The sequence below is a fragment of the Zeugodacus cucurbitae genome, chromosome 2 (assembly GCF_028554725.1).
Source record: "Zeugodacus cucurbitae isolate PBARC_wt_2022May chromosome 2, idZeuCucr1.2, whole genome shotgun sequence".
NCBI lineage: Eukaryota > Metazoa > Arthropoda > Insecta > Diptera > Tephritidae > Zeugodacus > Zeugodacus cucurbitae.
Genome location: NC_071667.1, coordinates 36,131,102 through 36,153,623, shown reverse-complemented (window position 1 = coordinate 36,153,623; position 22,522 = coordinate 36,131,102). Strand labels below are relative to the sequence as shown.

General features: G+C 37.8%; 1 protein-coding gene across 11 annotated transcripts in view; it reads right to left on the bottom strand.

Moving 5' to 3' along the window:
- The window catches only part of LOC105219969 (uncharacterized), an 833,969-nt gene that overhangs the window by 648,186 nt on the left and 163,261 nt on the right, over positions 1-22,522 (bottom strand). The gene's annotated exons all lie outside the window — the stretch shown is intronic.

The window sequence follows — 22,522 nt, the reverse complement described above, 5'->3', positions numbered from 1 at the left end:
GTACAAAATCAATCATTCATCTAGAAGCATTGTTTGTTATATTCTCGTAAGATAGTAATATAATTTTGTACACATAACGGTTGTTTGTAACACCCAAAACAAATTAGATATAGGGTTATATATACCAAAGTGATCAGGGAAGAGTGGAGTACGTCCGTCTGTGCACGCTGTAACTTGAGTAAAAATTAAAACATTTTGATGAAACTTGGCACACTTATTTCTTGGCACCATAAGAAGATTGCTTTCGAAGATGGGCAAAATCGGACCACTGTCACGCCCACAAAATGGCGAAAACCGAAAACAGATAAAGTGCCATAAGTAAGCCATAAATAAAGCTATGGAAGTAAAATTATATTTGGATGTAATTTTTTGGAGAAGTGGGCGTGACCCAGCCCTCTACTAAATTTTTTGTACATATATCGTAAACTATGTACTTAAGCTATATCAACGAAACCTTCTAGAATCGTTTATTTTAGGTACTACCTTATACAGTCCATAAATGTAGGAAATCGGATTATAACCACGCCCTCCTTTCATACAAAGGTCATGTTGAAAACTACTAAAACTGATTTAATTCAGAAAGGGAAAATACTAGATAAATTTCATTATAAACAAACTTACCGAAGAGCTGCACTCAAATTGGAATACAACATGTTAAATGGGTGTGTCTCCGCCCACTTATGGGACAAAACCGAAACTACTGGACCAATATCAATGAAATTAGGTTTGCAATATTTTCCTAGCATCCCAATGATATGTTGTGAAAATAGCTTCAAAACCATGCCTACTTCCTATATACAAGAACTTCGAAGTCGATCTGAATAGTTTACTTTACAATATGTAAATGTATTGGTTGAACCCTGGGCTGGTGGGTGCGGAATTCTGTCACCTGAATATGATGTGGTGACATACATCAAAAATGGCTGGCAGGTTAATGTCGAAACCGCCTCCGTCCCGTTAAAACTTGAGCAGGCCGCGGTGTACGTTCTCCCCCGTCACCATTCAGTTGGTGTGGTAGGTGTTGGTTGAGAAGAATCCCTCTTTACACAGGTCGGCTCTGAACGCATAGCCTCATAATGGAATGCGTCAACGCTCGCCTTGGCCTCGTTTACGAGATAACCTTGGCGACCATCAAAGGCGACTACCTCTCGGGTAGGGATGCAAACATCGTGAAATTAAACATCGATGGTTCGATGTATCGATGTTTCTCCAAAGCCCATCGAAATCAAAAACATCGGCCATTAAAACATCGATACATCGAAACATCGATGTATTTTTGAACTTTTTTAACGTATTTTATAAATGAGCATAAAAGGCTTATTTCAGAACCATAAATAAGTGAAATACAGTAGTACGCCTTTAGTTGATATATATTTGAGCTACCTATTAAAACCTTTTCTCAATAAATAAAATATATAAATAGTTTTTTAACAAACAACAAATTATTTATTTAAAACAGAATTTAAAAATAACAATTTGGAAAGTCTTTTTCCTGTCAAGCGATTTCTTTGCTGTGTGATCGTTGCTCCAGCTTTAGAAAACAGTCGTTCACTAGGTACTGAAGTGGCCACAATAGATAAATATTTGGAAGCTTGTTTATACAATTCCGGGAATACATTTTTCATATCATCCCACATTTCTGTTGGATTCTGATTGATAGAAGCAACAGCCGATCCAAGATACATTTGCACTTCAACTTCCGTTGTTGTAATAGCAGATGAATTGGAAAACTTACATTTCATATTTTGGTGGGCCAACTGTTTATGATGGCTCCAAATATCAAACGGGTTTTCTGTTGTAAACTCATCCGAAGATTCCGACGTACTAACGCTATTATTTGCATCTTTATGAAACTATTTAAATACAAAACTGTTTTTTTTTTAGCCAGTGCATCTTTAAAATGCAGTAATTTGAATCTCGGATCCAATACAGTAGCCAACGCCAGAACTGAATTAAATTCAAGTTTGTCAAATCTCTTATTCATGTTCTTTTGCAGTTCACTTTTTAGCTCCCCTACAATAGCATCTTGAGCTGAAATTTTTATCAGAGCTTCAGTTAAACAGCTTACTAAAGGTATAACCTTGCTAATGGTAACGTAGGTATCAGCCGAAATCTCCGTGGTCACAATTTCAAAACACTTTAATAATTCAATCAGCTCCTTAATTTTGTTCAGCTCGGAGGCATTAACCATAGAGGGTGCTTCTGGGCGAGTGAGCAGTACTTCACTTAAAATAGGGGCTAACTGGAAAAATCTCTCTAACATATAAAAACATGAATTCCATCGTGTTCTTACGTCAAGAATCATTTTCTTGGTATTACTTGTAGAAGCCCCGGTGTCTATTTGTTTCTGCCGCAATTGATCACTGGCATTAACACTTCTTTTAATAAACTTAACAATGTCGCGCACCTTAGTTATCAAAGCTGATACTTCCGTGGACTTATCTATTGATTGCGTTACAACCAAATTAAGCGTGTGTGCGAAGCAGGGTATTATTTTTTTCGCCAAACAAGCTTCTATTTAATTTCATCATGGTTGAATCATTATCAGTTACACAAGCAGAAACTTTATTTATGGAAACGTTCCACTCGTTGAAAAGTTTACGCATAGTTTCTTCTATATAAGCTGCTGTATGACTTTCGTGCAGTTCGATTACTCCTAACGTCCCACTCAACAAACGTAAATTGTCCAAAAAATGAATTGTTACCCCAAGGAACGACTGCTTTTTCATTGTCTCCGTCCATATGTCATACGTTAGGCAATAACTGTCGCACTTTCGAATATACTCTTTGAAAATTGAAGACAGCGCTTCATATTTTTCATCCACTCGTAATTTTATTGTTTCTCTACTTGGAATTTTAAAAAGCGGAACCAGTTCTTTCATCATCTGCAGAAAACCTTTTCCTTCTACAGTGAAAAATGGCTTGTTGTCCATTATAATATATTTCACAATTGCTTCAGTAATTTTCTTTGATTTAGACCCATCTTGGTAAGAAATACTTTTGACCTGCTCAAAAAAGTCTTTCACATTAGGTTGGATCAGCGCTGGCAACTGATCCGATTTATTTTGCAGTACTGACGGAGTACATGTACTAGGAGACGATTCAATACATGCAGTCTTCTTACTACTATTATCGGATAACTCACTTCACGCTGTCGTCCCAGCGGTTGGTGTTATGTTCATTATATCAGAAATTTTTCGCTGTTTTGGTTCCGAGTGCGGCGTAGTTTTGGAGGAGCATTCTGCATCATCAACTTGATCGAGTAATACCTTTTTATGTACATTCTCAACGTGACAGCGAAGATTCGACGTGTTACCTGATGTTTATAATTTCTTGCTGCAGATTTTGCATGTGGCGGAAGCATCTGAATTCCTTATAAAGAAGCTCCAGACCCTGCTTTTTAATTTTGAAGGAAGCATTTTGAAAATCTGAAATATTGTGTACATATTTAATCGTCTAATGCAATTATTTACATATATTTTATATTCACTACACCTGTAATAAAGTTGTGATTGATAACAGATGAATTCGAAACAACACTTATATTAAACGCTCAAAAACAACTTCTAACACACATAGCACGAAATAGACTGTCACACAAAATGTATTTTCGATTTTTTGTAAAACTTATTTCGCATTAATTCATAAGCGAATTCTCAGTATTATTCAACCAACGAATTCTCCGTAGCAGATGTTTTCGCATTAATACCGAGAAAAAGTGCTACAAAGATGTGGAGTAAAATTTGAAAAAAAACATCGACATAAAACATCGTTGAAAGTGACATCGATGTATCGATTTTTTAGAATCACAACATCGATGGCTAACATCGATGCTTTTTGACGAAAACATCGATGTTTCAGAAACATCGATACATCGTTTGCATCCCTACTCTCGGGGGGTGGATAGCGGCTCTGAGTGGAGACCCATTTAACATGAATTCAGAAAACAACAACAAAAACAATATAACAAACGAAAATACAAACCACAGAAGTGTAGGGGAAGGTGAAAGGAAGTCGGAACCGACACCTGGATCCATCCTGGTCTCGGATGGGAACTTGACCCCTGGGGTGACGAAATCGTCCCCTCCCAGGTTATCTAACAGGACTAGCGTGGGCTCCGTCTCCGGGAAAACCACAGACGGACGGACGGGTGGTGTCGGCGGAATCCTACCGATTGCTGACCACAACGTGGCTGTGGTGTCTGACGAAGTCGCCAGCACTAGTAGAGGACTTCGGCTAGACTCATGGGAGTTTCCACAGGAACGTAAGGGCAGAAGAGAAACCGGAAACGATCGGCAGCGTTTTATAAGGAGGCAGTCTCTCGAGTGGGGGAGGGGGGAAGAAGGGGAGATTATGAGGTACTGTCATCCCTCGCTGCCAACGCACGATTGGAAGTTAGTACGGGTTGAGAAGACCGAGGAACCTTATCGACAAGCTGTGATTCTACTAAACGCAGAGTCTCTCGGTTTTCTCAACGAGTCCAAGGGAGTCATAAGCTATGGGTTTGAGAGAGTGGCTCTAAGGATCCTCTCTTTGGATCCCAAGGCGGATGGCCAACAACCTCCAAGTGCGGACAAGAAGGATGAAGAGGACGGTCAAACGACCATGGAGGTGGACCACACTCCATCAGACCTGGCCAGTATTGGGGGCGGCTCGTCGATCGATGAGTCTGTCTTCGGCCTGGACCGGCTATTCGTCGTGGAGCAGGACGAAATCAGCCCAAGCGGTGAATTAGCGCTCTTGGAGAGCGTCCGGAGAATGAAATTTCTCCAGATTAACCTCCAACATGCAAAGGCGGCTTCCGCAGAGCTATTACTCCGGACGGAGTCGACGTCGTCTTGGCTGAGCAGTAACGGCATTTCTGGATTGAGGACGAAGAGAGCCATAAGTTGCTAGCGGTAAATGAATCAGGTAGAATCAGGGTCATCAAAGTATGTGACGCGAACTCCCGACATCAAATCTGGTTCTGCTCGGATACTAATAAACGGTGTGATTCAATTTTTGAGTTCATCGTAGACTAGATCTTTTTGTTTGTGGCAGGGGAAACACCCCTACCTTTGTGACTGCGGGCAGGGAGGAGGTCCTTGACCTCACCCTTGCCTCAAAGACGATTGAACCTATGATCTCAGACTAGAGGGTTCTAGAGGACCACTCTTTCTCGGACCATATATACATCGCGTTTAGTCTTGATGAAGCAATTCCGCCCAACAAAAGCTATTTTAGGAAGACGAACTGGGAACTATACGGTAGGAGACTCAGATTTGTTCTACCAGATGTCTTCAGTGTTCAATGTTCTGCCTTAAGCGGTAATTGGAGCCGTGAATAGGTACAGGGTTGAATCTAACCTCAAACATCTGGTTTTCACCCTTCTATGCAAAAGAACGATCGTGGCGGAGTGGGGTAGCGCGCGTATACATCGTGCTGTTAACAAGAGAACCCCCCAACGAGGAGTTCTCTCGCCTCTACTCTAGATCATGGTCATTGACGGACTGCTAGAGAACCTTGCAGAGCGTCGTAGCTCTCATGGTTGAGGAGAAATTCCTAGGTACTGTGTATGAACTTACACAAAGTTACCTCGGCGTCGTAATGAAATGAGCTGCGGAATGTGGCCTTTCCGTAAATCCATGCAAAACTGAAATGGTTCTGATCTCAAGACGGTACAAAATACCGGAGGCGTCCTTGCCTTTGATGGGCGGAACTTGTCTCCGTCCAGCGGATAAAGTCAAGTACCTAGGGCTCATCCTGGATAAAAAGCTCTCATGGAAACCCAATATAGAGGAGAGAGCTAAGAAGACCTCGATTGCCTTATATTGCTACAGAGGAGCCATCGGAAAAAGATGGGGTCTCTCACCTAAGGTGGTTCTCTGGCTATATGAAACTATAGTCGAGCCAATTATGTTTTATGGGATACTCGTGTGATGGAAGTCTCTTGAGAAGGCTTCACTAGCCAAAAGACTAGTAAATGTTCAATGAGCAGCTCTCGTAAGTATGAGTGGAGCGCTTCGAACGACACCAACCTTGGCACTTAACGCCTTACTGCATGTAGCACCCGTGGACAAAGCTGGAAGGTGCTTAGCCGCGAAAGCTGCTGTCAGACTTAGGGAATCCGGGTATATAGACGAGTGCGTGCCTGGCACTCAAGTATCCTCGCACACTTCGACTTCATCCCGAGGTTATTGGATTATCTCCATACCGCCGAGCATAGCCCGGACATCAACTTCTCTGCTCATATTCCCTCAAGGAACGTTTAGGCGGGAAGGAGCCGTTGGAGGAGAAACGCGGTGAGCTTCTTCACGGATGGGTTGAAGTTGGGCGGGGGAGTTTACTGTCGGGAGCTTCGCATCAACCTTAGTTTCAGGCTTCCCGATTATTGCAGCGTTTTTCAATCGGAAGTGGCTGCTATTAAGGCAGCGACGGATATATTGATTCGAAACGCAACAACCTTTAGGAAGGTGACGATGCACTCGGATAGTAATAGGGCGATATTAGCCCTGAGTTCACTGTCCAGCTGCTCAGGGTTGGTTAAGGAATGCCTATCGTCATTGTCGGTGGCATCGTCATCCTTTTCAATTAGATTAGTTTGGGTTCCTGGCCACTACGGAATCGTGGGGAATTGTAAGGCTGATGAGCTTGCAAGGTCAGGAACGAAGGACTCATTATTAGAAGCATGGGAGCATGGAGGAGCACCGTTGTCCTATTGCGGTTTGCTAATGGACAGATGGGCCTTGGCTGAGCTGGGTAGGCGCTGGTCAGTTACCAACATATGCGCAGCCTCAAGAGCCTTCTTGCCTAAGGTAAACCGCGGTAAGTCGACCGTACTTGTCGCCCTCAGTAAGCCTTATCTCTCCTTAGTCGTACGGGATCTTACTGGCCATTGTGCCATTGGGATCCACGCTGTAAGGTTAAAAATCTTACCGGACGCTAGCTGTAGAAGCTGCATGGAGGAGGATGAGGTGGAATCGTCTCATCACTTTCTTCTGGAATGTCTCGCCTTTGCGAGATCAAGAAAGAGATTTCTCGGATCTCACTTTTTCGAGCAAAATAGCGAAAATAGAAGTTAAAAATCTCTGCAGATTTGTGGTAGTTTCAGGGCGCTTTGTCGACTCCTAATTGCGAAACTAGGAGATTCAAGCTTCAAAAAGGGCTATATTTTAAAGTCTACGTGTATTTCCGTTTGGGAAACAGCCTTACAACCTAACCTAACTTAACAAGTGAAGATATTGGAACATAACTTTGCATAAATACTATATTTATGGTGTGGCAGCCCCTTTCTAAAAATCGCCGAAATCGGACGTGGGTTTTCAAGGCCCCTATATATAGTACAAGAGGACCTCGGTGCTTCTAACCTAATATTAAGGTTTCCAACTTTCAATGGACTATATACCATATATATATATGACGAATATGTGGGTCAAATTGTGTGTTATATTAATAAAATTAAATAAATAAATTGCGAGAGTATAAAATGTTCGGTCGCAACCGAACTTAGCCCTTCCTTACTTGTTTTATTATGAATTTGTGTTGGCTCATTTTCTATTTATAGGATCATTTTTTCCTGGGTTTTATGCAAAATTTTTGTATCATAATTATCACTATAAAAATGACTGATAGCGCAATTATAGCGATGTGATTCGAAGAGGATGCTGTATTTATTTGGTCTACATATTTGTTTTCTATTTTATATTTTTAGTGTCTGGCGTTCCAATTTTTTTTGGTGTCATTTGGATGAGTGGAATTCCAGGTTTCAATATCGTTTTCTCCCTATTGCTGAATTCTCTGTTTTTGATAGTAATCGTTTCATTTCAATAATGTATAAGGAATGTTCCTTTCAGGTGACGGGTTATATTGTTATGTATTATGCTGCCATTAAAGTAATATTAAGCTGTTGTCAATTTCTTCAATTTCTTGGATATAGATATTACTGAAGTCACACAGCGATTCTTTGCCCCCACTAACTTAGAAATACCTTTTGTTTCTCTTAAGCTAATGTCTGCATGGCTGTTTTTCACACATTTTTTATATTATAGGATATTTTACAATTGTTTGGTTCTTTTAGAATGGTATCTTTGGACAATAATATTTCATTTGTTTCTAAGTGAACTATTGATTTATTTTTATACTCTCGCAACAAAGTTACTACAAGAGTATACATAATAGTTTTGTTCACATAACGGTTGTTTACAACTCCTATAACTGAAAGAGTTTGATACGGATATACCAAAGTGATCAAGGTGATAAGTAGATTTGAAATCCGGATGTCTGTCCGTCCGTTAATCTGTCCGTCCGTTCAAGCTTTAACTTGAGTAAAAATTGAGATATCTTGATGAAACTTGGTACGACTGTTTCTTGCCACCATAGGAGGGTTGCTTTCGAAGATGAGCAAAATCGGACCACTGCCACGCCTACAAAATGACGACAATCGAAAACACATAAAGTCCCATAACTAAGCAATAAATAAAGCTATGGAAGTAACATTTGATACAAAGGATCGCACTATGAAGGGGCATATTTGGATGTAATTTCTCGGAGAAGTGGGCGAACTTTGAAGTCGATCTGAATCGTTTCTTTACAATCTATAAAGTGAACACTAGTGAAGATATCGGAACAGAACTTTGCAGAAATACTGCACTGTGTGGCTTCGCTTTTCTAAATATCACCGATATCGAACCATAAGTCTTTAAGACCCCATATATTGAACATGCCTGAGTGCTTCAAATAAATTTTTTTTCCCGAAAATATAGGTAAGGATGGGATCATGTGTAGAAGTTCACGCAAGTGAGGAAAGTTTTTGATTGTCACTCACTTGGGAGTGGCCAGAAACGATTCTTCTCCAGATGGTTCAAGCAGCTCACGACTTCCGGTTTTAGACCAAGTATCCTCTGGGTAGCCAACAGACATCCGTTTGAAGGCGAGCTAAAGTGAGAAGGCGAAGCCGGCTTATGCGGTTGTGCGTAGGATTTGGGACCCACCACATAAAAACACCCCCCAATGAAAAATCTACGAAAGCCTCGGATGAGACACCCCCCTTTTGATGACGACCCCTGCAAACGTTTTAAGGATAATGATATAAGGGCATGCACCTGGAATGTCCGGACCCTTAATTGGGAAGGTGCCTCTGCCCAGCTGGTTGATGTCCTCATACGACTTAAGGCTGACATCACCGCCATCCAAGAAGTGCGATGGACGGGACAAGGACGGAAGAAAGTGGGTCCTTGTGACATCTACTACAGCGGCCATATAAAGGAATGCAAATTTGGTGTTGGATTTGTGGTGGGAGAGAGACTCCGTCGCAGAGTCCTGGCATTCACCCCGGTGGATGAACGTCTAGCCACAATCCGCATCAAAGCGAGGTTCTTCAACATATCGCTGATTTGCACCCACGCCCCAACGGAGAGAAGGACGATGTGACCAAAGATGCTTTCTATGATGTAAAAGTCGTGCTTGGTGATTTTAACGCCAGGGTGGGTAAAGAAGGTGTCTTTGGCACAACAGTCGGAAAATTCAGCCTCCATGACGAAACATCGCCAAACGGCCTGAGGCCGATCGACTTCGCTGGGGCCCGAAATATGGTCGTCTGTAGTACCAGATTCCAGCATAAGAAAATACATCAAGCTACTTGGCTGTCTCCTGATCGAAACACGCGGAACCAAATCGATCACGTTGTGATAGACGGAAGACATGTCTCCTGTGTTTTAGATGTGCGTACGCTCCGAGGACCAAATATAGACTCGGACCATTATCTGGTCGCAGCGAAGATACGCACCCGCCTCTGTGCAGCAAAGAACGCCCGTCTACAAACACAAGGAAGGACAGACAGCCACGAAATACTCTACTCGACTTGCACTCCTGCTCTCTGAGAGCACTCATCAGCATCTCGGTATAAGGGAACTGTGGAACGGCATCTCAAACTCACTGCGTACCGCTGCAGCCGAAACAATTGGTTTTCGGCAACGACAAAAAACAAGCTGGTACGATGAGGAGTGCCGTCTCGCAGCGGAGAGAAAACAGACTGCCTTCCTCGCAACGTTGCAAACGACCACAACACGTGCGGGATGGGATAGATACCGAGAGCTGAAGAGGGAAGCGAGACGCATCTGCAGACAAAAAAAGAAAGAGGCCGAAATGCGTGAGTACGAAGAGCTTGAGAAGCTGGCAGACAGAGGGAATGCACGAAAATTTTATGAAAAAATTAAGCGACTTAACGAAGGTTTCAAGACCGGAGCATCCTCATGTAGAGACCAAGGTGGTAATCTGGTAACCGATGGCATACTGGGATTATGGAGGGAACACTTCTCCGACCTGCTGAATGGCAGTGAGAGTACAACACCAGGAGATGGCGAACCCGATCCCCCAATCGATGACGATGGAACAGATGTTCCATTACCCGACCATGAAGAAATTCGAATTGCAATTACCCGCTTGAAGAACAACAAAGCAGCGGTGGCCGATAGATTACCGGCAGAGCTATTCAAATACGGCGGCGAAGAACTGATAAGGTGCATGCATCAGCTTCTTTGCAGAATATGGTCGGAAGAAAGCATGCCTGACGATTGGAATCTCAGTGTGCTCTGCCCAATCCATAAAAAGGGAGATCCCACAACCTGCGCCAATTACCGTGGGATCAGCCTCCTAAATATCGCATACAAGGTTCTATCGAGCGTACTGTGTGAAAGACTAAAGGCCACCGTCAACCAACTGATTGGACCTTATCAGTGTGGCTTTAGACCTGGAAAATCGACAACTGATCAGATATTCACCATGCGGCAAATTTTGGAGAAGACCCGTGAAAAGAGGATCGACACACACCACCTTTTTGTCGATTTTAAAGCTGCTTTCGACAGCACGAAAAGGAGCTGCCTTTACGCCGCGATGTCTGAATTTGGTATCCCCGCAAAACTAATACGGCTGTGTAAATTGACGTTGAGCAACACCAAAAGCTCCGTCATGATTGGGAAGGACCTCTCCGAGCCGTTCGATACCAAACGAGGTTTCAGACAAGGTGACTCACTATCGTGCGACTTCTTTAACCTGATGCTGGAAAAAATTATAAGAGCTGCAGAGCTAAACCGAGAAGGTACAATCTTCTACAAGAGTGTACAGCTCCTGGCGTACGCCGATGATATTGATATCATCGGAAGCAACAACCGCGCCGTTTGTTCTGCTTTTTCCCGCATGGATAAGGAGGCGAAGCGAATGGGTCTGGAGGTGAATGTGGACAAGACGAAATATCTCCTGTCATCAAGCAAACAGTCGGCGCATTCGTGTCTTGGCTCCCACGTCACTGTTGACAGTCATAACTTCGAGGTCGTAGATAATTTCGTATACCTGGGAACCAGCATCAACAACACGAACAACACGATGTCAGGCTCGAAATCCAGCGTAGAATAACTCTTGCCAACAGGTGCTACTTTGGACTGAGTAGGCAATTGAACAGTAAAGTCCTCTCTCGACGAACCAAAATCAAGCTCTACAAGTCGCTTATCATTCCCGTCCTGCTCTACGGTGCAGAAGCTTGGACGATGTCAACATCAGATGAGACGACACTAGGAGTTTTCGAGAGGAAAATTTTGCGCAAGATTTATGGTCCTAAGAACATTGGCAACGGCGAATACCGCAGACGGTGGAACGATGAGCTGTACGAGTTATACGACGACATTGACATAGTTCAGCGAATAAAAAGACAGCGGCTACGCTGGCTAGGTCATGTTGTCCGAATGGACGAAAACACTCCAGCACTGAAAGTGTTCGATGCAGTACCCGCCGGAGGAAGCCGAGGAAGGGGAAGGCCTCCACTCTGTTGGAGGGACCAGGTGGAGAGCGACCTGGTTAAACTTGGGATCTCCAACTGGCGCCGAACTGCGAAGGAGAGAGAGAGGTGGCGCACTATCGTCGATTCGGCTATTACCGGCTAAACGGTTGCAACGCCAATCGCATACATTAAAGCAATAATTAATTCAGAAAAGGAGTATGTAGAAATAAACGGCAACAAAATTAAATTTATAAACTCATGCCCTTACAATTACGAAGATATTAATATACTTACAGAATGTAAAGAGAATTTGCTAGATATTTTATCAAATAGTGACATGAATGAAGAAGAAAAGCAAAAATTAGAATACATTCTAAAAGCAAATAGCGATTTATTTTTCCAAGAAGGTAAAAACCTTTCTCATACTCATGAAATTCAGCATGAAATAGTTACAAAAACAAGTAGACCAACTTATAATAAAATTTATAGATATCCCCAAATTCATGAAGAAGAAATTAGTAGACAGATGAACGAGATGTTGCGCCAAGGTATAATTAAAGAAAGTAATTCCCCGTACAACTCGCCTCTTTGGATTGTACCGAAAAAGCAAGACAATTCAAGGAAAAAAAATGGAGAATAGTTATTGACTACAGAAAGATAAACGAAGTCACTATAGATGACAAATTTCCAATACCCCATATAGAAACAATACTCAGCAAACTTGGAAGAGCTCAGTATTTTAAAACATTAGATCTTGCAAAAGGCTTTCATCAAGTATTAATAAAAGAAGAAGATAGACCAAAAACAGCTTTTTCTACACCCCAAGGACACTTTGAATTTATAAGAATGCCTTTCGGACTAAAGAATGCACCAGCAACTTTTCAACGTTTAATGAATTCAGTTCTTAGGGAATATATCAACAAGATATGTGTAGTTTATTTAGACGACATCTTAATTTTTAGTTCAAGTATTGAAGAACATACCCAAAATATCACCAAAATATTTTCAGCATTAAGAAACCATAATTTAAAGATTCAGGTAGATAAATGCAAATTTTTCGCGAAAACAACTGAATTTCTAGGTCACACTTTAACAACAGAAGGGATACAACCAAATTTAAGCAAAATCGAAAACATTCAAAAACTAAAGTTGCCTACTACATCAAAGCAAATTAAATCATTCCTAGGTATAACAGGTTATTATAGAAAATTTGTAAGACATTACGCTAAAGTAGCACATGGTTTAACAAAATATTTAAAAAAGGATATTAAAATAAACACTCGCGATCCTCAGTACATATCATCCTTTGAAAAACTTAAAAATCTATTAGTAAGCCCACCAATATTGAAATATCCAGACTTTAACAAAAAATTTGGCATTTCAACTGATGCAAGTGACTTTGCAATTGGCGTCATCAGTCATCCTATAAGCTATGCTAGTCGAACACTTAACAAACACGAAAGAAGTTATTCCACTACAGAAAAAGAACTACTAGCTATTGTCTGGGCAGTGACATATTATAGACCATACATTTACGGCAGAGCATTTGATCTCTTATCTGATCTATGTCGTAAGCACATAAATAGTGGAAAAGTAGGTATTTTTTCTTATTTAACCGATAATCAGTACAATATAGTTCAGCAAAAGCTTATTCAAATATTTAATAGACAGGTAAAGTTTTTTAGATGTGAATGCCATGCTAAAGATATGAAAAATGAAGAACAAGTTTATAAACAAATTGCTCAATATCATAAAAATGAAACAGGCCATGCAGGTATTAACGAAAATTATGAAAATTTGAAAAAACTAATATACTGAAAAAATTTGAAAGTTTTGATTCAAAAATATATAAATAATTGCGATGTTTGCAATAGAGCAAAATATGATAGAAAACCTTTAAAACCAAAATTTCAATTAACGAAAACACCATCAGATATAAATGAAATAGTTCACGCGGATATATACATAAATAAAAAATGTTACTTCCTTACTTTTATAGACAAATTTGCGAAATTTGCTATGGCATTTCAGCTAGAAGATAGAAACAGTATAACTATTATAGAAAAGCTTAGATTATTCTTTTCTATCAAAGGTAGACCCAGAATATTAATATTAGATAATGAATTCAACTCAATTAACATAAAAGATTTTTTTAGGAAAGAAGAAATAGAAGTTCATTTTACAAAACCAAACAGTCATACTGGGAATTCAGATATCGAAAGATTTCATAATACTCTATCCGAAAGAATTAGAGTCCTAGAAATTGAAAAACCAAGCCTTTCGACAGCGGAAAAAGTATTTCAAAGCATAGAATGATATAACAAATCTTATCATTCTACAATTAAAGCCACACCTCTTGAGGTTATAAATGGAAAAACTGATAAGAATTTGATTAAAGACACTATTCAGAAGACTAAAGAAAAATACATAGGAAAACTAAATAGAAATAGAGAAAAGTTTAATAACACTCAAAAAGAAGGTTACGTAAAAAATTATAAAGCGGTTCGGCACAAATACGAACCAAGGTATAGAAAATTGCCATTAGATAATATTCACCCGACAAATATTAAACGTCCAAACAAATTTTTAGGTCAAATGCATCTTCAAAATAACATTGATGATAGCAATTGTAATAATTAGCAATGCAGCCAAACTGGAAGTACAATTAAAAACTATTATTCCTATACCAAACACAGCAGGTAAAGAAATAACAGAAGAAATCGAAAATGTTTTTGAATACAAAAATGTCACGTATAAATTCGAAGAAGCTAAAACACTCAATGAACTACAAATTTCTAAACATTGCATCTACTTATTAAATTGTGTACTTATCAAAAATAGCATTACAGAAATTTTTCAAATTGATGAAGAAACTATTTTAATAAAAAATGCAAATAGCATAGAACTAAACCAGAACTGCGACAACAGAAAAATTAAGTTGAAAAACACTACATTGATTCATTATAATAACTGCACTATTAAGACCCTATACCAAACATTCTCGAATACTAAAATGTCATACCATCAGAGATTTTATTATCCAAACTATGATACTCACAATTTCACTAACAAAATTACAATTAACGACCTTGTATTTAAAAACGAAGAAAATTTAAAAGAAATTAATCTCTCATATTGGAATATCAATTTTAAGTTTTATTGTGATTATAATAATAATTTTAATATCTTGTAAAATTAAAAAAAAGAAAAACAATACTATTCAAACTCAGGAGAGTTTTCCATTAAGGGAGGGAGGAGTTATGTGTACACTATCATCCCAACCAAACACCACACAACAAAATATTGTAAATTGGACAAAATAAAAGATTAAAGAAAAACAAGTAAACATTACAAAAAATATAAGATAACAAGTTGAGATAAAGAACATAATGCAAATGCATACAAACATGTTTTGGTCCTTATGTTTGACTGTAATGATAACCCAAACATTATCGGGTAAACCACAGTCATGTTTGTTTGCATTCAATAGAAAATAAGATTACATTTTACAAATATTGTATTTCATAAGAAAATAAACAAAACAAAGAAATAGATTAAGAAAATTGTAATCACTTTAGTAGTTATATAAGCAGAACATAACTTGAAACAGCAGAGAATAAAATATAATGTCATAGAAGTAACATCGTCGGCATTTTTATTCCTCCGCTCGAACAAACCTAAAACTCTCGCGCGCACATGAAAAAGTTGTGCTATATGAAAATTTTTGACTGATTCAGAACTTTTTCGATTTGATTCTTATAGTTGACAGTTTAAGCTTCAATTTAAGCCTAATTAAAGACTTCTAGCACGTCAGCATAATTCTCTACACGTGATCAAAAAATGTCAAAAACAGGGTTTTTTGAGACTTTGAGTCCATTTTGCTCAAAATTTCGACGTGATGGGCACTTTTGGAGGTCATATTCGTGTTCAGCGATGAAAATCCTATAAGAATATCATTGTCTGATCTTTGTTTCATTTTTTGTGTCGACCAGTGTAATGTATAGCTTCTTTTAAGAGACAATCTGGAATGAACAGCCGGATCAGAGCCTCTTTGCAAATTCCAACAGTAGTCTGCCATCATATGTGTATCCCACCTTCCCTGGTACCGATTCTCCATAATTTTGATATCTTGGTGACAGCTTTCTCCTTGTTCTTCGCTTAAATTGCTCAAATTTTCGGGAAATCGGTCCAAGTGACTGTGCAAATAATGGATTTTAATACTCATGTTGCAGCCAAGATTAGTTGGCAACTCAAAAGATTAGTTGGCAACTCTGAGTGATAAAAGAGTGAATAATAGTGTGTGTTAAAAAAAAATAAAATAATTTACTGAAAAAGGCGAGAAATATAACAAAATCAATCTGAAGAATGCAAAGCGCGACGTTCAGGTACGTTGGAGTGTAGAAGCAGCGGCTCAGTATATACAGTAGAAAACCTTTGGTTTGTTTACATTAATTTTCATCTTTTAACACACCACCGAGGCGTACTTAGGGCTTTGTGCTAGATTTAATGTTCACAAAAATTTTAAAGTCCGATGAACAGTACTTAAATAATTATTAAATTAAATAATTTTTTTCATTATTATTGGAATTATTTTAAATTATTTCGCATAAATCAGTGGATTGGAGACTTTTTGGCGCCACAAAAGTTAACCTAATATTATAGCTTATTGTACCTTAGCCTAAAAGTATACTAAAATTAAGGTCAATAATTTTACACAAGGCAACTAAATTATAGAGTTACCAAGTATTATTTATTTTGTAATCTTTATTGTTTATATGCAATTATATACATAATAATAAGCAATTTTTAAACGTAATGCCAATTATTAAAACACCACCTGCAGGAAGTGGTAAGTTAAATAAAACAGCTAAACAGATGTAACTATTGAAGGAGTAACGAAAAAACTTGAGGAAATGGAACAAATGTGCGCAAAACTGTCATTAGAAGTAAATACTCTAAAAGCTGAAAACCTGAAGCTTAAGTCTATTGAAGAAAACAAAATTCCTAACTCAGAAAATAAGGCCATATTCTCAACGGATGAAGAAGAATTAGCAAAAGAAACTGAATGGATATTGAAAAAAATACCAGCTAAAAAACGAAAAGCGGAGTATTCTCCTGCAGGCAGATAAAGTACCATCAAAACCGCTTACACCAAAAAATAGTTCGCGGCCTCCCCCAATTATGGTGTCTGGAGATTCTAACGGCAGCAATTATCAGCAGCTACATATATACAATTGCAAAATCGGAAGCAAAAACAAATTTTACCATTAAACTATTAAATAGTGGAATATATAAGCTAAATACTTTCTCTGAGGAAGACTACAGAAACATTTCAAAAGCACTTTCGAACAGGAATATATCTTGGTATAGTTTTGAGAATAAACAAACACGGCCAATTAGGGTAATTATAAAAAATTTGCTTTCTTATGATCCGAAATCTATTATAAATGACTTGAAAGAGCAAGGTTTAAATGCACTGAGTGCTGTCAATAGAATTAAATGGAAAGATAAAACTCCTCTCGACATGTTTTTGGTATCATTTGATCCCATGGAAGATATAAAAAAAGATCTATGAGACCAAAACTATGCAAACATTGGCAGTCATTTGGTCACACACAAAATTATTGTGGTAAACGACCAAAATGCGTTAAGTGTTCCGGCAAGCATAAGACCTCTGAATGTTCAAAACCAGAGCAACAGCAGCCTAAATGTTGGAACTATGGCGAAGCGCATCCAGCCAACTATAGAGGCTGCCTTGTTGTCAAAGAATTACATAAACTACGAGCTAAAACAATTGGCCACAAAAAATCTGACAGTATAACTCGAAAGGTAGAAGATCCTGCAGATTTCAAAATGAAAACTAATGAACAAGAAGGCCCTAAAATTATAACTGAAATATTGAAAAAATCTACTTTTGCTCATGTTTCAAAAGCTAATAATAACGAGAACATTTCCAATAATGGCATTTTATCGCAGACCTTACAGAAACTCAATAAGTAAGAGGAATTCAACACCTCCTTTCAAAATCGTTTATGTAAACTTGAAAAATATCTGTTAAACAACAAAGCTGTCTAATTCAATAAAGATTCTTCTATGGAACTCAAATGGGTTAATCAAACATAAGGATGAAATCGAAATTATATTGAACTCGGAAAATGTTCACGTATGTATGATAAGCAATTGCGCACGCGGCGGAAGTGCAATATTAATTAAAAATACGATTAAACATGTTGAGGAAGAAAAACTTATAACTGATAAGTTTCAAACTACAACAGTGACTATTTACGGAGCTAAAAGTCCACTCTCATTTACCTCGGTGTATAGTCCACCAAGACATCAAATCCAATGTGAAGAGTACCAAAACTTAATAAATAGACACAGATATAGAGTCATAATGGGTGGAGATTTCAACGCAAAGAATACATACTGGGTTTCGAGGTTTACGACTACAAAGGGGCTAGAACTTTATAAAGCACTGCAGTCAACCGGAAGTTTTGCATTATCGACGGGCCTACCATCATATTGGCCAACAGATAGTCAAAAGATTCCAGACCTGATAGATGTTTTCATTGTCGGCAAAATATCGCGGAACTATCTATCGATTAATCAGGGTTATGACCTAAACTCGGATCATTCGCCAATCTACTTAACCTATAGTGAAACCGTAATTTTTAAAGACAATACAGCGGCATTGTGCAATAAACGTACAGATTGGGAATACTTCAGAAAGATCATGGAATGTTATGAAAGCAAATATGACTCTATATTAAATATAGACTAACTGGAATCTGAAATTTTACATTTTAAACAAGCGTGCAACATGCAGTTTGGAAAAGTACACCGAAAGTAAGGAAATATGCTGTGAACTCTCAATATCCCAATGATATAAGAGAAATTATAAAATTAAAGCGTAAGCTGCGACGTAAGTGGCATCAAACTGGTTGCCCTGTTGATAAATCCATTTTAAATAAAGTGTCAAAAGATCTTAATCGGAAAATTAAAAGATTCAAAAATGAAAGCTTCGCAAAATATCTTCGGTCCTTAACGAATGAAAGAAATTCCGATTACTTTCTTTGGAAAAGCTGTAAAAGACAACAAAAACCAAAAACTCACGTATGTCCCATTAAAATAGGCGCTGATACTTGGGCCAGAGGTAATTCAAAAAAAGCGGAAGTATTTTCCGATTATTTAGCTAAAATATTCTCCCCATATGAAACAAATGTAGATTATCCTTCTGTCTGCAGTCAGGAAAGCGAGGAAATTATACAAGCAGTGAGTTAAGTGAGGAAATAAAAATCTGAAAAACAAAAAATCCCCCGGTTACGACCTGATTATTGCCGAGGTTCTAAAACAGCTTGCTCCCATAAGTATAGTAAAAATTACCAGAATTATAAATGCGTCTTTTAATCTTAAATACGTGCCAACTTATTGGAAAATTGCTGAAGTTATTATGATTCAAAAGCCATGAAAACCAGGATATCTTCTTACAGGCCCATATCACTTCTACCGACAATATCGAAACTTTTTGAGAAAATTCTCATAAAACGTCTCAATAAAATCATAAAAAGAGAAGCCATAATTCCAGCTCATCGGTTTGGGTTTCGAGCTAACCATTCTACGATTGATCAAATCCATAGATTTACAAATACTATAGAAAAAGCATTTGAGGAAAAGAAATTTTGTTCAACCGTGTTTTTGGACGGTGTACGAATACCATACTTCAACTCCGCTAAATACTTGGGAATGACACTTGACTTGAAGAATATTAATTGGCTAATTGGTAACAAATCAGTGTTATCCATCGAAAATAAGTTACTTATCTATAAACAAGTACTCAAACCGATATGGAGCTATGATGCACAACTCTCGGGATGTACTAACGCAAATAATAAGAAAGTCATCCAACAATTCCAAAACAAAATACTAAGGATTATTGTCAAAGCGCCTTGGTATTGTAGATGTGCTGATATAGAGCGTGATCTAAACGTAAACTCAGTTAACGCTGAAATATTAAAAATTGCAGCAACACATGAAGCCAGGTTGCCAAAGCATTGTAACGAAGAAGTAGTCATGTTAACTTCAAGAGATGGACCACCAAGACGACTCAAACGCGTAAAACCCAGCGATCTTTTAAATTAGCCAATACTCTCAGAGTATTTTTGTAATTTTGTAATAAGTTGCTTGTTAGTCTTTCTTTTGTAAATATTTTAGAACTAGTTGCAATATAAAATAACCAAAAAAAAAAAAAATGTTGCAGCCAAGGTCTCTGAACTTATCTAGCATATTCTCCACTAATTGAACATAATTTGGAACTTTATTATTTCCAAGAAATTTTTTATAACTTGCACGAATGATGCCTACGCATTTCGTTCAGTTTCGGTCAAATTGACCATTTTAAGATCAACACAAATGATCCATTGGTGGTCTTGGTATTTTATCTTTTTCATCACTAATGCAATATTGTTATATTCTTCTTTCATTGCTGTGTGCTCATTGTTGAGTGCGCAATTGGAATTGATGCATACACATTGCCATTGTGCAATAAAACGCACTTCAAACTTCTCTTGGAACTGTCCACGAAGAGACGCCAATCGATAGGTAGATACTTGGATAGCCCATTTCCTGCATAAGACCATTTATATTATTACAAAACACCAGATTGCCTTCCTTATAAAAAAAATTTAAAAAGCTTTATCCCTGGTGCGGTAACAAGTAATTTTTGTTCCACGTTCTAACAATTTATTATCATTTAAGCTCGAAGCTAACACTTCAGACGCTTCTTTTGATAAGGCCAAATTAAGTTATTCAGCTCGCATTGATTAAAACGTTGAGGAATAGTTTCTGTGTCTTCGAAAACACTGTAGCAATCACTTAGATCATTAGCGGCATTATGTTCAAACCCCGAACTCGGCTATAGAGAATCATTCAGTTTTGGAATGGGAACATCTTCGGATTGGGAATTGGACGGCGAGCTGACGGTTATTCGGGATACTGCCATTTATTTCGATTTTTCCTATTAATAAAAGCAATATTCACTAACAGAAGTAGCAGTCGTCCAAATGATTTCTGGGCTCTCTACAAACCATCGGCAACCAAACTTAATCCTATTTCGTTTTCCTTGAGTCCACTGTCGCAAATTTACAATGCAAGTATTGTACACAATGTGTGGAGCCCAGCTTTTACCTTGGCCAAGATCAACTCTAAAGTAATCTAAATACGATTTTTTAACAAATTCCGAAATAGGTCTTATGTTTTTTTACACCGTCTTCTACTGGAAGTCATTTCTATTGAGATCAACACTTTTTAATAAACTTTGCCAACTGCAATAAACCACTTCTTACAAGCAACTAACTTCCGATATGCAATTGGAGCGCAATAAGAAAAAATAACACTCTCAATAATATTATACAAATAAAATTCCCGTTAATCAACTAGCAACTACACAAAAAATAATATTTTCGGAAATATTTTATATACCATCAATAGTAACAACAATGAGTTACTAAGTTAAATTAACCGAATTCATCAAAAAAGCATATCTTAAGCGAACCGGTTTGATACCTATAAGTTGACTGGAAGGTAAAATATACTTATGAAACGAAAAAAATATTTGAATTAAAAAAAAAACATTCAGGTAAAAATTTTTTTTTGCGATTTTTTTTTCAGGTCATATGTTAGTGGCGGGTAAAAAAAGCTATATCATGAAAACTAGAGACAAACTGATTACAGATTTGAATTCAGCGCGCCCAAATTAACTAGAATCAGTTGATAAATTCAAAGAAGCAATTTTTAATTTTGTCGAGCTGTGTTATTGTACATTGCGACGCAGCGGACGAAAAACAACATTTATGATCGGTGCGAAAGGATGATTCCACGGCTGGAATACAGAATACAGTCCAATAGAATACAGTCTTTAGTGACAAAAAATTAAATTTGGTCGGCCCAGATCATTGCAAGAAATATTGGGGAGATTCGCACCAGGAACGACGGTCCTGCTACAAGCGATGTTTTGGAAGGGGTACCTTGATTTCATGGGCTGCATTTAGCTGCAGTGGAAAGCCATCTACATGTTTTAATGTTCATACATACATATATCGTATACATTAATAATAACAAACCAGCATACCCAGAAATATTTTGCAATTTTGTAATCTTATTTTTTTTGTGTAATTTATGTATATTTCGTAAATTTGAATACAAAATATATGATTTGATCATGGAAAAATATTTACATTTCATTTCCATGTTTTGTTATTTAACATATTATTAAAGTTATTACATTTTTCTTTGTAAGCTAGTTCATAATAAACAAGAAAGAAGGGCTAAGTGTAAACAAACATTTTATACTATCTCAAGTTATATATTTAATGTTATTTAATTCGACCCATATATTCGGCTTAAAGTCCACTAGAATAACGAGAATCACTATATATAATTTTGGCACAGAGGCACTCCAGTAGAAAAAAACCGATCTCCTTTGAATTTCTTTAGAATATACAAGAGATTTAAGTATATTTTCGGAAAAAAAGACAACAAACATTGTGGTCCTCTTTTTCGGTATCTCTTACATATAAATGTTATGTTATGTTTTTAAGATGGGTGATGTCACACTAGAAATACATTATTTGTATACTCCCGCAAAAAAGTTGTTAAGAGAGTATACTAGATTTGTTCACATAATGGTTGGTTGTAAGTCCTAAAACTAAACGAGTTAGATGTAGTGCTGTGTATTAGAGTCGTCTTATCGACTAACCGAATTAACCGGATAGGGCA